The 16798-nt window shown below is 34.9% G+C and overlaps 1 protein-coding gene across 3 annotated transcripts in view; it reads left to right on the top strand.

The window, feature by feature from the left end:
- GSK3B (glycogen synthase kinase 3 beta) overlaps positions 1–16798 on the top strand; it is a 260978-nt gene that overhangs the window by 182638 nt on the left and 61542 nt on the right. The gene's annotated exons all lie outside the window — the stretch shown is intronic.

The raw sequence follows: 16798 nt of genomic DNA, 5'->3' as shown, positions 1-16798 counted from the left end.
AATCAGAATATTTGAACTGGAAGGAATTTTGGTACTACTTTAATAATAATATATCACACACATACACACATGAGAAACTTAAAAAATGGAGGAAGCAATCCAAGGTCACATAGCAAGTTCAGCTATAAAGTGGGTATAAGAACGCCCCCCAGCCTTTTGGTTTTTGTTTGAGTTACTCTTCTCTTGTATGATTCTAGAAAAGCTGTTATGTATATCTAATGCAAGAAAGGTATATATCTGTTATTTAAAGTACTTAAAAGCAAAATTGGACTATAAGCTCACTAAAATGTACGTAAGCTGAATAAAGGCAGAAGCTGTGTCTGTTTTTGCTCACTGTATACTCCCTGCTCCTAATACTCTGTGGAGCACATAGGAGATACTTGTATTTGGTCACTATTTATATTTATTCAGTATTTATAAAATGAAAGAATGAATGCCTACATGTCTGGCTAGATCATTGATAGAAACATTTGACTTATGGATTTAATATAATTTTATTTGTTGGGTCTATATGGATTAAATATAATTTTATTTATTTTAAATTTTATTTAAAGCTGAATGAAAGCAGAAGATATGTCTGATTTTGCTCAGACACAGCTTCTGCTTTCATTTAGCTTTGCATACATAACACCTTTATTAACAGCAAATATTTAAATATTATCTTAGAATATATGTTTCCTTTTAAGAACAGTAGAGCTGAGTTTTTGAGTTTTTAAATGTAATTTTTTTAAGTTTTAAATATTTGAAATCTTAAAAGAAGGCCCTTTACTTAAAAACAAACAAACAAACAAACAAAAAACCTAGTATCTAGATTTATATCACTAGATTGGTTCATTCTAAGGTTTCAGTTTGGACAAAGCAACAACACATACTGTCTCTGGGGCTTTGTTTGTGATACCCCAAATTTTTCATAGAATTGTAAAATTGAAAAATCTTCTTAGAGGTCATGTCATCCTATCCAACACACAATGAAATAACCTTTTAGTTACATTCCTAACAAATGATTTTCTAGTATTTTCTTGAACACTTCCAGCATCAGATTACTACTTAGGGTTGCAGCTTATTCTGTGTTGGACAGCTTGAATTTAGTTTTTATTATACTGAGCTGTAACTCCTCAGTAGCTTATACCATGAACATAGGACTGTGATCAAGTTCTTTTCAAACCCTTGTACTTCATTCTTTAAAAATAGGGATTTTTAAAATCAAAGGTGGTTTTGCTAGATGTCATTGTGGACAAGTATTGTGAAAAGATCAGTGTGTAATCAGCAATCTTCTTTATTATCCATATAATTTCTTACAGTTTGCAGCTTAGACTAGCGTGGTATTTGCGTCTTCTTTTTGGTACTATCTTTGAGTTTCAGATCTAACCTTTTACCCTTGTTAACAGAACTATTTTCTTTTTGATTTCTATGCTACACTCAGATCTAAATTTGAATAGTTTGCTTTCTTTATTTTCTTTCTTTCTTTTTTTTTTTTTTTTGAGACGGAGTCTCGCTCTGTCGCCCAGGCTGGGGTGCAGTGGCGCAATCTCCACTCACTGCAAGCTCCGCCTCCCGGGTTCACGCCATTCTCCTGCCTCAGCCTCCCGTGTAGCTGGGAGTACAGGTGCCTGCCACTGCTCCCGGCTAATTTTTTTTGTCTTTTTAGTAGAGACGGGGTTTCACCATGCTAGCCAGGGTGGTCTCAATCTCCTGACCTCGTGATCCGCTTTCTTTATTTTCTAAAAGCCTACCCCGTCATGTAAATTAATGCTCGAATACGGAACTTGGCTAACTTTTTCCGTAAAGGACTAGATAAAATATTTTAGATTTTGTGGGCCAAAAGGCAAAATCGAGGATATCATATACGTACTTCAATAACAAAAGAGAAAACACATTTTCACAAATTTTTTTATTGATGAAGTTAGAGGTATAATAATTGAGTACTTTTTTTTTTTTTTTTTTAAATACAGCTCTACTAACCAGAAGAATTGAGTTCTTTTTGGGAGAATATAACCTTTAACCTTTCTCTTAATTGATGTTCAAAGTTAGTACTTTCTAATCATCAAATTGATTGCAAATCTGTTCATTCTTAGCTTATGGGCCTCACACAGACAATGGACTGTAGTTTCCTGATCTCTGCTCTTATACAACCATTCAGCATTTCTCCTGTCCCTAGGCTTTTATTTGATGTACTTGAGCTCACCATCACCATGCTAAAATTCTCTGGGCATATTGGCCATTCTGTTTGTCATATACATTTAGCTCATTAGAATTGTATCATTTCTCTACTGATTATATTTTAGAATTTTGTGGCGATTTGTCATTAATTTTAATTAATTCACAATAATACAAGTAGAATTTTTGAGGAAGCTAAGTGAGCATCTGTGATAATTCCCTATCTCATGCCTGCTGTAATACCTTATAAACCTTTAGGTCTAGAGCTTGCTTGTACCACTTTTGTTAGTCCTTGTAATCATTTTTCTGCTAATATTAGTTTATGCTACCTGCTTAATAGATTTTGTTACTGATAATTTCAGACTTCGTTTTCATTAAGCGCTTATTTTTTGCAAAATGATCCATGATCGATATATAGTAGCAGGCCAACTCTGAAACAAAACGCTCGTCGTTTATGTGCTGTGCTGTCATCTTGCATTTATACTTAAGAAATATCACCTTACTACAGTAGGTAAGTTCCAAGATCACTGCTTATAGGAGGTTTTGATAATGATATAAGATAAGAGAATTGTAAGTATTTCCAAGCATCCAGGGCATTTTGGGATATCTGGTTTCGAGGTCCCTTCTACGTCCTTGACCATGGCTGCCCAAGATAGATGGAATTACCAGTAGTAGTTTACCATCCATTTATTGACTGGAAGTTGCTACACATTGCACGGAGGCTCATGGGCTTTGTATTTTGTGCAAGTGTGTATATGTTTAGTATAGTTCTAAGTCTTATTGCATGAAGGTTAATAAACTTCATAGGAGTGTTGTGTTTGTGTTTAATATAGCCCCAGATCTTACTGGTCCAGCCAGGGGCAGTAGTTCACGCCTGTAATCCCAGCACTTTGGGAGGCCGAGGTGGGTGGATTGCTTAAGCCCAGGAGTTTGAGACTAGCCTAGGGAACATGGCGAAACCCAGTCTCTACAAAACATAGAAAAATTAGCCAAGCATAGCGGCACACGTCCATAGCCCCAGCTACTTGGGAGCCTGAAGTGGGAAGATTGCTTCAGCCCAGGAGACAAATGTTGCAGTGAGCCAAGATTATGCCCCCTGTACTCCATCTGTGTGACAGAGCAAGACTGTGTCAATGAGTCCATCAATTAAATAATAAATATCACAGCCGGGCGTGGTGGCTCACACCTGTAATCCCAGCATTTTGGGAGGCCGAGGTGTGCAGATCACTTGAGGTCAGGAGTTCGAGACCAGCGTGACCAAGATGGTGAAACTCTGTCTCTACTAAAAATACAAAAACTAGCCAGGCATCATGGGGTGCGCCTTTAGTCCTAGGAACTCCAGAGGCTGAGGCAGGAGACTTGCTTGAACCTGGGAGGCAGATGTTGCAGTGAGCCAAGTGCCACTGCACTCTAGCCTGGGCAGCAAAACGAGACTCTGTCTCAAATAAATAAATAAATAATAAATACCAAATCTTCTTCTTTCTCCTTTCTGCTTGCCTCCATCCCTCCCTCCTTCCTATTGTTGCTAACATCTGTTCCTCAAATGTTAAATATATACACGGTCTCATTTGAATGAAAATTCCTGAGAAATGCTGATCTAGCTATTTTAGTTTTCATGATACAAGTTGGAAAAGAGAAGTTATATGTGTTTGTTTTCAAAGTTAAATGTTATTAAGACATTCTGTATTTTAAACAAATACTTTCATATACTGATAAACATGACTTTAAGAATAGATTCGAAATTTTCATAAAGGTGGTCTCATAGATGCCCAGTTCAGTTCTCACTTTTTTTAAGGTAACAGCTTATGATAACTATAGGGAACTCATATTAAACTGTTCTTTTCTGCTTTCTTTTCATTTTCTCCCTTGAAAACCTCGTAATAGAGTATCTGGGGGAAGCTAACCTTGCAAAAAATAGGTAACTCTTCTCTGAATTTGAGTTTAAGCAAGAAAAAGGAAAGAGAATAATCATATAATAAACTTTATGAAGTTTTTTTATGTGGTAGACTTGCCTCATTATTTTATAAACTTTTGCCTCATTATTTTATAAACTTTCTGAGCAGGGACTTTTTTTATTCTTGTGTTTTAATATCTGAGGGCACCAAAATAATTTTCAGTTAAGGTTTGTATTGAATTAACTTGTTAAACCATTGTCCATTCATGAATTTGAAATTAGCTGGGAATTAATAAGAAAAGTTAATGTGGTTGTTGTGTATGTTGTTTATTGACTCAGATGTCTATGCCAATAATTTACAGCATGAGTAAAACAGTTTAATTAAATGAACTTTATCTCATTCTAGCTAACATTTTTCGTTTTCCTCACTGCCCTCTAATAAGAAGGTTTTTCTAAAATATTTAGAGTAAAATCCAAATACATTATATTAAGTTAAAAGTATAAGAACAGATTTGAAAGTCATGGAAAATCATTTCTAAGCATGAAAAACACAAGTATTTAACTTTCTGAAGTTAATTTCATGCATACAATTGTCAGATCATCATTTCGTTATGCCGTTTGACCTCTACATATCAAAAATGCATGGATTTTCACAGCATTTGTAAAAAGACAAATTCCGTTAGGGACTTCTCAATGTGCTTTTTTCCTTTAAAATCTTCCTTAATATAAAAATCTCAAGAAATATCTGATATAGTTCCAGAAACATGGGAAAAAAATAAAACATTTTTAGAAAACTTCTACCAGGAATTTTGCCAAACATAATGGTCACTGACGTGTAACATTGTCCTTTGGCACCTCTGCAGTTGGCCATAGCAGTGGAGCTTTATAGAAGAGAGTCCTGTGAAGGATTGTATAATGCTGGTGAAGATAATAATTTTTAATGAGAGTCACTTTTTTTATAACTACATAGTCTTAGATTTTATATGCTCAATGCAGAAGAAAGAGTGAGAAAGCACAGAGAGACAAATAGACAAAAAATCACTTACTGTTCTAGCACATCATGAAAGATAAATATTTTCATATACTATATTTTCTTTTTATTTAAATAAAAATACCATCTTACTGCTTTGTAGACTTTTAAAAACTGAACAATTAAGTATATTTTTAATGATTACATAGATTGCACTGCGTGATTGTATTTCGAATTACATAATTGATTCTGAAAATAACAGCATTAAGGTAAAGTGATACAGCATTGTCTTTCAAAAAGTTTACATGATACATTGGCTTTCCTAAGTTTGATTATTAACTTTCTTACATAAATGACAAGTGTCCCCAAAAAATTCCATATAAGCAATCTAGGAAGTTTTGAATCTGAGAATGCTGTTAAGTTTTACTAATAATTTCTCCCCTCCACTCTCCAAACTTTAAAACATAAATTTCAAATAAGGTAAGATGAACTTTAGTCCAGAGTTTTATTTCTGGATTAAACTTTCACAAAACTAACAATTTTAAAATAAACCAACCATTTGTAGAAGTTTTTAATTTTAAATATTAAAATTCCTACAGAGATAGTTTCATCTCCACCTCTTGATAATGGAATTTCAGTATAATTTTCATAGTTTTCGTAACTGCCCTTTAGAATTTGGGTATATCTCTCTTTTTTTTTTTTTTGAGACAGAGTCTTGCTCTGTCGCCCGGGCTGGAGTGCAGTGGCCGGACCTCAGCTCACTGCAAGCTCCGCCTCCCGAGTTCCCGCCATTCTCCTGCCTCAGCCTCCCGAGTAGCTGGGACTACAGGCGCCCACCTCTGCGCCCGGCTAGTTTTTTTTTTGTATTTTTTAGTAGAGACGGGGTTTCACCGTGTTAGCCAGGATGGTCTCGATCTCCTGACCTCGTGATCCACCCGTCTCGGCCTCCCAAAGTGCTGGGATTACAGGCTTGAGCCACCGCGCCCGGCCGGGTATATCTCTTTTAAAAAGCTTGACATTAAACATATTGAATCTTAAATTATTTGCAATAATAAAATTATAAGGCAGTTAAAGTTTCTTAATTTCTTTTCTAATACAACTTTACTAAACTACTGTTTAGTTTTCTCTTAACATTAACCAATTTAGATGTCTATGGAGATAGCTCTTACGCAGGGAAGAGCTAGTAATTTCGGTTATCTCTAACTGCAATTTTATGTAAGAAATTTGAAAGTGCAACACAGATGCAAATAAACTTGATTATGCTATGGGAGCCAAGTAGATGGACTTCATTTCTTGATGCCTATCCATAGAAAAAGATTTAGAAGGACCTGCAAATTCTACAATGGAGAATAGAATTAAGGGAAGGTGAAAAGGAGAGAACTTTTATTTTTTGCTTTTTACTATTCTGTGATGTTAATTTTTTTAAGCAAGCATATCTTTTTACAATTGCAGGACTTATGAGAAAGTAGTTGCTTTCAATTTTTTTTGTTAGTAAACAAAAACAGTTCTATAGAAGTTGAGAGTTACATTTTTGTTACAAATGTTTGTCTAAATAATTGTTTTCCTAGGCTTTCAATTTGACTGATGCTTGTTTGTGGTATAATTTAGACAAAAAGATCAGTGGATCCCTGGCTTCTCAGAATTCTGCATTTTCCAATATTGAGAAATGACTGCTCATCATAAAAGCTGCCACTCAGTGAGACCTTACTTTGTGCAGGCACTGGGTTAAGCACTTTACATTCATTACCACACTTAATTCTTATATTAACCATAAGAAGTAAGCATCACTACTACTACTATTACTGTTACTACAGTAGTCTCTTGATATCCACAGGTATCACTTTCTACTGTTTTAGTTACCCAGAGCCAACTACAGTTCAGAAACATTTTTTTAAGTGGAAAATTCTAGTAATAAACAATTTATGAGTTTTAAATTGCATGCTGTTCTGCGTAGTATGCTGAAATCTCATGCTGTCCTGCTTCATTCCTCTTGGGATGTGAATCCTCCCTTTGTCCAGTATATCTATGCTGTATACACTACCTGCCCATTAGTGATCGACATCATTTGCTCCTGACATCCAGCCATGGACATTATTATGGCTCACTGATCCAGGATCATTCCAAGCAGATGATCCTCCTCCTGGTGTATGGTCAGAAGATCATTAGTAGACTAAGGCTGTGTCACAAGGCCTGTGTAATTCACCTCACTTCATCTTACCACATAGGCATTTTATCATCTCACATTATCACAAGAAGAAGGATAAGTGTAGTACAAGAAAATATTTTGAGAGAGAGAGAGACTACATTCACAGAACTTTAATTATAGTATATCATTTTAATTGTTTTTTTATCTCTTACTGTGCCTAATTTATAAATTAAACTTTATCATAGGTATGTATGTATAGGAAAAACATAGTATATAGTTTGGTACTATATATGTTTTCAGGAATCCACTGGGGAACATATCCTCCACAGTTAAGGGGAAACTACTGTATTACAGTATATACAGTAATAGTTGGTGTAGGGTGGTGGAAAAACCATCTGATTCATCGGTAGCTCAATTGATAGCCTCTATTCATGGAATTTTGTACCTTTGGGAAAAACGATGTGATCCTTAATGTGAACTTGATACCCAGAACCCATTGAGTCATATTTATTACTTTTTATATGTATAGTGTAAAAATTTGTGTCTACCAGCAAATTAGTGCAACCCCTAAATCTTACTGTAGTGAATATATGAAATCAGTTTGAGGTACCTTTAGGTTTAATTTTGTTTCAACCATTGTAATGGTCAGTTCTTTTGCTTTGCTTTCAATTACTCATGGTCCCCGTGATTCCTTTGCTTTGCTTTCAGTTACAGACAGTCCCCGACTTAGGATGGCTTAATGTTTTTTTGACTTTCCAATATTGTGAAAGCAGCACAGATTCAGTGGAAAATGTATTTTGAGTACCTGTACAACCATTCTGTTTTTCACTTTCAAGACAGTATTCAATAGGTTACATGAGATATTTGACACTTTATCATAAAATAGTCTTTGTGTTTGATTATTTTGCCCAACTGTAGGCTAATGTAATTGTGCTGAGCACATTTAAGGGTAGTCTAGGCTGAGCTATGATTTCAGTAGATTGGACATACTGTTTGCATTTTCAGCTTAGGATATTTTCAACTTGTTATGTATAGGTTGACCGTGATATGATCCCATTGTAAATCAAGGAGCTTCTGTACAGTTCAACCTTATTTTCACTATCTTCATTTAGCAATATTTTAGATTTTAATTATCTTATCCCTGTCCTGTAGTTTGTTCAGTGCCCATGTGTACCTACACTCTTGTTTCCTGGCTTAACATTTTCATTGTCAGATAATCTTTTTTTTTTTTTTTTTTGAGACAGAGTCTTGCTCTTTTGCCTAGGCTGGAAGTTCAATGGTGCTGTCTTGGCTCCCTGCAACTTCTGCCTCCCAGGTTCAAGCGATTCTCCTGCCTCAGCCTCCCAAGTAGCTGGGACTGTAGGCATGCCTGGCTAAGTTTTGTATTTTTAGTAGAGACGAGATTTCACCGTGTTGGCCAGGCTGGTCTCAAACTCCTGACCTCAGGTGATCCACCCGCCTCAGCCTCCCAAAGTGCTGGGATTACAGACATGAGCCACCACGCCTGGCCCAGACAATCTTTTAGAGGTCTAAGATATCAAATCAGAGTGTAGTAGGTATAAAATAGCTCTTTTTGGTAAGTTTTTGATAGATATATGATGCATCTTTATAAACATGCATTTGGAGTTTAATATCATATATTACCTTTGGACATTTTTTGTGCTGCTATCGAGCTTTTGTGTTTTTAATAGATTGCAGAGACTGTTTATTAAACTGATCTCATTTTTTCACTCCCAGTACATGTATGTACACCCTCTTACACATTTTAATACAGGTTTTTTTACTTGTAATACACATAGTTTGTAATACATAAACAAGACGTTTGTTGATTGTGTTAGTTGGTACTTAATTTGTTCTTGTATTATCAAATTTTTTCATTTATTGCTGACTAAAGCAGCAGCTCTTAATAGTTTTTGAATCATGGACTACTTTGAAAATGCATTAATAGCAGTGGACACTTCCCCCCAGAAAAATGAATAAATACCAAACAGTTTGTATGCAACTTTAGGTGATTCTTGGCCTTCCCATAGCTCTCCCAAGAACTCCAGGGTAAACATCTTTATTCTATTATAGTACAAGGAAATATGACTATAGTTCATAATAACCACTTGTAGAAAGTAGGTATTACACATACGATATGATGCCAACATTTTAAAAATAAGTGAAACAGTAAAGAGGCATTAAAAGAATTATTCTAATGCAATAATTGCTCAACATTAGTATAGTGTTTTCCATAGACCAAAAGAAACATTGATTTTAACTAATGTGAAATTTTATTGGGTCTACAGTAACTTACTCATACTTGGTTAAATCCCTGTATACTTAAAAGTGTGTGTGCCTAGGCATGGAAAAATAACTTCCTGGCGATGTAGCTCAGTTTAACTTTTGACTTGCAGATAATGGCATCCATTTGAAATTGTTACCTGTCCCAGAATATGCAGTGTAAAGTTATTTACTAATTTGCCAGTGATGTTTTATTTCTACAGAGGAACTTTTTTCCAGACAAACTGAAGTTTCATGACATTGTCACTTCAAAGCTAATTTATTTATAGTTGTATTTTAGGACCTGAGTCAAAAGACCCTCCATATGTTTCCTGGGATATAATACCCTGTAATTATCAACTGCAGATTCTTGTGCAGGGTTGCCTTTTGAGTTATTTTGTGTGTTTACCTAATTCCAGGGCCTCAGTTTAATACATTTTCTTTGGAGCAATCTATAAAGTATATGAAGGGTCAGGTGAGAGGTGGGACAGGGACAGAAATCTATCAGATTGACAGCATGCATATGCTACACCCCTGACTTCAGGACTTACGTTTTACTAAGGAATTCTTGCTTCCTTTTTTGCAATAAATAGTTAAAATATTTGACACAAATGATTCTTAATAGTTTGCTAGTAGGAAAAGTATAAGAAACTAGCAATCTTGTAGAAAGGGGCATTTCTAGTTTTTAAAAGTATACTGAATGCTATTGCATATTTATAAAGCAATATTTTATTGTTTATTTGATGTATAAGATATCAAGAAAATGTGAAGGAAATATTGGCTTGTGGTGCTACAAAGAACTATAGTGTTAGTGATTCTCAAAGGAAAGTAAAACTGATTGAAGTGTATACAGATTTTTACATGTATTTTTTTTTTAATCCAAGAGATTCAGATACCCCCCTTTCTATTTTATACTTCTTCCTTGAGAATACCACTTTAGCTGAAATTCACCTAGAAAAAAAGGTCTTTTGACTCCTATGAATATGTATCAACCAAGAATGAATTTTTCACTTTATGTTCAGTAGTTTACCTAACTAAAACTTTTTGACAGGGAGGGAGATGACTTGTTTCCAAGTATAAATTTTCATTTAGTAAGAAAAGAATGAAGTCCAAAACAGTCTTGAAAAAGAATGAAGTTGGAGGAGTCACTTTTTTTTTGTTTTTTTTTTTTTTTTGAGACAGGGTCTCGCTCTGTCACCCAGGCTGGAGTACAATGGTACAATCATGGCTTACTGTAGCCTGCACCTTCTTGGCTCAAGCTCTTCTCCCACCTTTAGCCTCCTGAGTAACTGGGACTACAGGCACACACCACCATGCCTGGTGAAATTTTGTATTCTTTGTTATAGATAGGTTTTCACCATGTTGCCCAGACTGGTCTCAAACTTCTGGGCTCAACAAGTGATCCATCTACCTTGGCTTCCCAAAGTGCTGGGATTACAGGCATGATCCACCATGCCCAGCCACACTTTCTGTTTTCAAAACTTATTACACAACTGCAGTCATCAAGACAATGTATTACTGGCGTGAATGTAGCCATATAGATCAATTAAGTAGAATGGAGAGTCTAGAAATAAACCTTTATGTTTATTGTCAGTTGAGTTTTGAAAAGGATTCCAAGACAATTCAATGGGGAAAGAATAGTCTTTTCAGCAAATGGTGCTTGTACAACTGGATATCCATATGCAAAAGAATGAAGTTGGACCCCCACGTCACACCATATACAAAAATTATATGGCTTGTGGAGAAAAGGGAATCCTTTACACTGTTTTTAGGAATGTAAATTAGTGCAACCATTATGGAAAACTATATGGAGGTTCCTCAAAAAACTGAAAATAAAATTACAGTATGATCCAGCAGTTCTACTTCTAGGTATCTATCCTAAAGACTTGAAGTCACTATGTCAAAGAGATATCTGTACTCCCAAGTTCTATTCATGAAAGCCAAGATATGGAAACAATGGAAGTACCTATCAGTGGATGAATGGAAGGAAAAATACGGTATATATATATATATCCACTACAGTAGAATACTACTTAGCCTTAAGAAAGAAGGAAATTCTGTCATTTGTGACAACATGGGTGAACCTGGAGGACATTATGCTAAGTAGAGTAAGTCAGGCATAGAAAGAGAAATACTGCATGGTCTTACTAATATGTGGATTCTGAAACAATTGAATTCCAGAAGCAGAGAGAAGAATAGTGTTTACCAGAAGGTGGAGAGGATGGGAAATGTTGGTCAAAGGGTACAAAATTATAGTTAGACAGGAGGAGCAAATGATAAGTATTTAATGTAATCAGTATGTTAATTAGTCTGATTCTGTTATTACACAGTGTACACATAATACCAGTTTACCTCAAAACTGTATACAGTTATAATTCGTCAGTTAATTAAAAACAAATGAATTCAGAATGAATCAAAGACCTAAAGTTAGAGCCAAAACTATAAAACTCTTAGAAGGAAACAGTTATAAATCTTTGTAAACTTCGATTAGTCAATATTTTCATACGTGTAACACAAAAGCACACATTACAAAAGAAAATACAAGTAAATTGGACTGTGTCAAATTCAAAAACTTGTGCTTTAGAAGACAGCGTCAAGAAAGTTAAAAGACAGAATTGGAGAAAATTTTTACAAATTATGTCTGGTAAGGGTTTTGTATCTACAGTATATAAGGAATTCTTACAACTCAATAATAAAAAGAAAGCCCGCTTGAAAGATGGACAAAGAATCTGCATAGACACTTCTCTAAAGAAGATACACAAATGGCCAGTAAGCGTACAAAAAGATGCTCAACATCATTATTCATCAAGGAAATGAAAGTCAGTACCATAATGAATATTATTATCACGCTCACCATAATGACTAAAGTAAAAAGACAGTAACTAATGTTGGTGAGGATATGGGGAAACTGGAACCTTCATGCATTGCTGATGTGGTTGTAAAATAATGCAAACCTTGAACAAGTTTGGCAGTTCCTCAAAATATTAAACATTGAGTTATATGACCCAGCAATTCAGTTTGTAAGTATATATACTAGATAATTGAAAACTTACATCCATACAAAACATGTATGCAAAGTTTATAGCAATGTTAAATCGCCAAAAAAGGGAACAATTAAAATTTTTAGTAACTGATGAGGATATAACGGCCAACCTCACATAACCCAACACTCCTATTTCCATATGCAGTTCTTTTATGCAGAAAAGAAATGAAGATGTTTAGGTATTCAACCATTTATACAATGATTATATTGTGTTATATAATTTCATTTTTAAAGCCTTTATTGAATTCATTGTCTATAGGCCTAGCCATACGTTCCTTTAGTCTTTCAAGATACATACCACATTAACTATATGCATTAATTTAGTGAACCGTTTTTACTAGGTGCTGGGCAAGAACTTAGAGGGTTCTCGCCTTCAGGGGCTTCAGAGACTGATGGATGGGAGGAGAGGAACAACTGAGGGCAATAGGGCAAACCCAGTATTATTCCAGATGTCTGAGCAGAGTACAAAGGCAGAAGCATTTCACTTAGAGTAGTGCTGTCTGGAAAACCTTCATAGGAGAGCTAACCATTGAGCTGAATCTTGAAACATCAAAATGTATTTACCAGATAGGGAGGGGAAGGGAGTGGATAAATATTTAGTAAAACTAGGTTTCATGTGTTTCTTTATGGTTGTCACTTAAGGTTCTGCCTGGTGGGGTTGGTAGAATATGAGTTTACTGGGAAAGAGAAGACTGGAGCTGTTGACAGTGGCCAGATCACATTAGCTTGTAAGCAGTTGGAAGCAACTGCAGGATTTAAGCAGAGCAGCAACATTCCTAATAGACTTTCTTTTACTTTGCTCTTAAAGGCTGCAGGTGCACCTCTATTGCTGAAGTTTGGCGACCTCTGGTGGTGAACTATAAAATAAACAAGGTTGTGGAAGAAATACTAGCATTTCAGCGCTTTTGTCAGTTGCTTTTTGTCACATGCTTCTTGGGCCATATTATTTCTTTGAAGACAGTAGTTATCAACTCATAATTCCTGTGTTGATATTTTTCCGTGTTTGGATAAATTTGTAACCAGGTGGGACTAGGAACAGATAAAATGATTGATTTAATAGTAAGAGGATAAACAGTATCCCCAAAGGGGTGGGGCAGGCTGATCTTGGTGCTTTTTGCAACAAATGGAAAGATCATGAGTTCTAGTAATAGATAACTGAGAATATGTTCTCTTCCCATTGTTGTGATAGTTTTTAAAATTCCCCCCTCTTTTGTATGAAATATACTTACAGAAGAGTACATAAAACATTTCCATGTGGTTTAACTTCCTTTAAGTGAAAAAAAGGACTCATTTTTCAGGAAATCCAGGAATAAGTATTAATTACTCAAAGTATATATCTTTAGTCTAAACATTTTGGGGAAAAAAATTTCCATCTCTTAAAATTCAAGTGAACCCTAAGTCTTGTTTTGTGTATGAAATGAGAATTTATCGAACATCTTTTTTAATTTATAAAATTATTGTTCAATTATTCTGTTTCAGTAGTTCCAAATGTAGAATTCAGCCAGAGTAAATCAGGTAGAAATATACTTTGAACCTAATAAAAACTTAATATAAAACCTAAAGATATACTCAGAGGTTGAAATAGGATTGTTGCTAAAATGTCTTATGTTTGTGATATTAAAAATAGTCATGCATTCAGAATCTTTGCTCTTCATATCTGTTACTTGCTTGCCTTTTAGCCTTTAATTATATCATCCATCTGTAATCCAGTCCTTATTCCTTTTAGCATGCTGGTTTTCACCTACACACCTAGTGTGCATAGAATGTACTTTTTACTCATTTGCCTCCTACATTCCTTAAGTAAAATCAGCTCTTGACTCCCCTTCCAGAACCTTCTGAATCCATTCCTCTTTCCATTGCAGTGTAGGACTTTCACCTCACACATTACCTATACTTATTTTGCTATACTATTGTCACCTGATTGTTGTTGATTTATGTACAAGTCTCTCTGCCGTAGAGCTTCTTGAGGATAGGCACTAAATAAATGTTTTGAAATATGAATAACTTCAGAGACTGAAAAGTTTTATTAAGTTGAATTACCGTGATAGGGGTAGATTTTATTTAAATCGGTATTTTTTTTAAGTTGCCAAAAAGTCTGTTTAACTTTCGAAACTTGTTTATAGCCTTGTGATCTTACAAAACCTTTATATATTTTATACAACTCAAAAGGATTCAGGTTTCTTTTTTATGGTATAATCAGTGTAGTTTAAGAAAATGACTTTTTAAAAGTTATTTTGTAAAAAGTCTTCCTTCTTTTCTGCCCTTAACATTGGATAGACCATTTTAGGGAGTCAGTGACACATGCATTTGTATCCCTGTCTACCACTGACAAATTGTAACCTTGAGACTTCTGTCAGCCTTAGGTTTTTCAAGTGTAAAAGAAGATAATATTGTATCTGCAAAATTCAAATGAGAAAAGAAAATTGATATATCTAGCACACTGCTCTTACATGCTATGTGCTTAATAAATATTTGTTCTTTGTTCTCTCCTTTCTCTCACTGGCAGTATGTTTTGAAAGGAAAACTTAATTCCACTAAACTCATGTCAGGTGATTGTGGTCGGCTTGCTCTTCTCATGACCTCAGCAAGATCAGAAAGGAAATCTTAATGGCCACCTGCAGTGAACACGTTTTGGACTTTATTTTTTGCCTGGATTCATTGTGTCATAAGATACTTCTTTGTCCTTTAAGTGTTCACCTTCCTTGGCCCCCATGGTGTCACTGTTTATGGGACCTTGCCCAACTCCTTGTACTTCTATCTCAGCCTTCTGTTTAAATTTCTCTCTTTTCTGTATCTTTGAATGCCCATCTTCAGCACTCTTCTTTGTCTGCTTTCCCTGTTATGCACTGTCACAGCCACCTAGCGCTTATACCACAGGTACTACCAAAGCAGTTCCTTTAGCCTCAAGCTCTCTTCTAAGTAATGTATCTGATGTCTACCACTTGGTGGAGAGCTCCTCCTGGTTCTTCCTGAATGTCTGATCTCAAATATTATTTTCTCTTCCAAATCTACTACTTCATGCCTAATATCATCAAGATTTTTCACAGCTACTGAAATTGTTTACCTTCTAGCCACATTCAATAACCAGATTCTTTGATGCCACCTCCTAAAATTTGTTTACCACTGATAAGGTTTAAATTCCTTTCCAGCTCTATTTCTAGTTACGACCTCTGAAAAGATACTCCTTCTGGGTCTGTTTTTCTCATGTTTAAAAATGTTTGTGTTAGGTTAAGGGTCAACACAGTAGAGTCCAGGGGCCAAACACAATCTGCTACCCATTTTTGTAAATAAACTTTGTTTGTGGTTGTTTTTATGTTGCAGAGTTGAGTAGTGACAGAGACTTTGTGTCCCACAAGCTTTAAATATTTACTCTCTGGCCCTTTCCAGAAAAAGTCTGCTGACCCCTGAATTAGAAAATCTCTCATCTAGTTTCCATTTTTTTTAAATGTGTTTTTTGTGACCATTCATGATCACGTCTAGGGATAGTAGGCATTTTTAAATTGCTCCCTAAAGTTTTATTTTAATTGGTTTATCATTAGAAGTCACCAACAGAAATAAGTAGTTTTTTTGCTATATTGTGAGGACCTTGTCGTAATAAAATATTCTTCAGTGTTTCAAATTTGAGAGCTTTTTGAATTTTTAGTATTTTTTAATATGTTGTAAATCCTACTGTCAGCCACCCTAAGGAGAACCTGGTGTTAAGATTTAAAAAACAATAAGGAAAAGACTAGAAAAATGATAGTAGTTGAATTAAACATGGAACATACTGTAATGTTAGGATCTCTGTTTCCCATCTAATAGCCTTCGTGATTCTTAGTCATGTGGAAGTAAATGGATGAATAGGATTTTCTTTGCCATTTTGTGCTGACAGACTTTTTTTAGTTAATTGCTTTTTAAAAATAATTTATAGTGAATACATCAACAACAATTCTATTTACAGGTTGGTAGTTAAAGTCTCTTAAAAGTCAGTGATAACTACATTTTGAAGGTAAAGAATATACCTAGTTAAAACTCTGACCACTGATTGTAAGTATAATAAAGAAACCTTTTTTAACCAGTGGGGAACCCAGGTGAAATAAATGCAAATCAACAGTAAAAGCGTATAAATCTTTATAAAGGAATGAGTTGCAGAAGAAAAAAAATGCTTTTTAAATATCATCACTGTTCATCAAAGCAGATTATTTCCCATTGTGATAAAGATTTTCCACATGCATTTTCTGGTGTATATTAAAGGAGGATTCAAGGTATGTAAAAAATACTTATAAAGTTGTAAATATCAAACCTTAATTATATGCATGCTGATGTGTACTGATATCTGCAACTTAT

The sequence above is a fragment of the Theropithecus gelada genome, chromosome 2, assembly GCF_003255815.1.
Source record: "Theropithecus gelada isolate Dixy chromosome 2, Tgel_1.0, whole genome shotgun sequence".
NCBI classification, from domain to species: Eukaryota; Metazoa; Chordata; class Mammalia; order Primates; family Cercopithecidae; genus Theropithecus; species Theropithecus gelada.
This window is presented reverse-complemented; position numbering and strand designations above follow the sequence as displayed.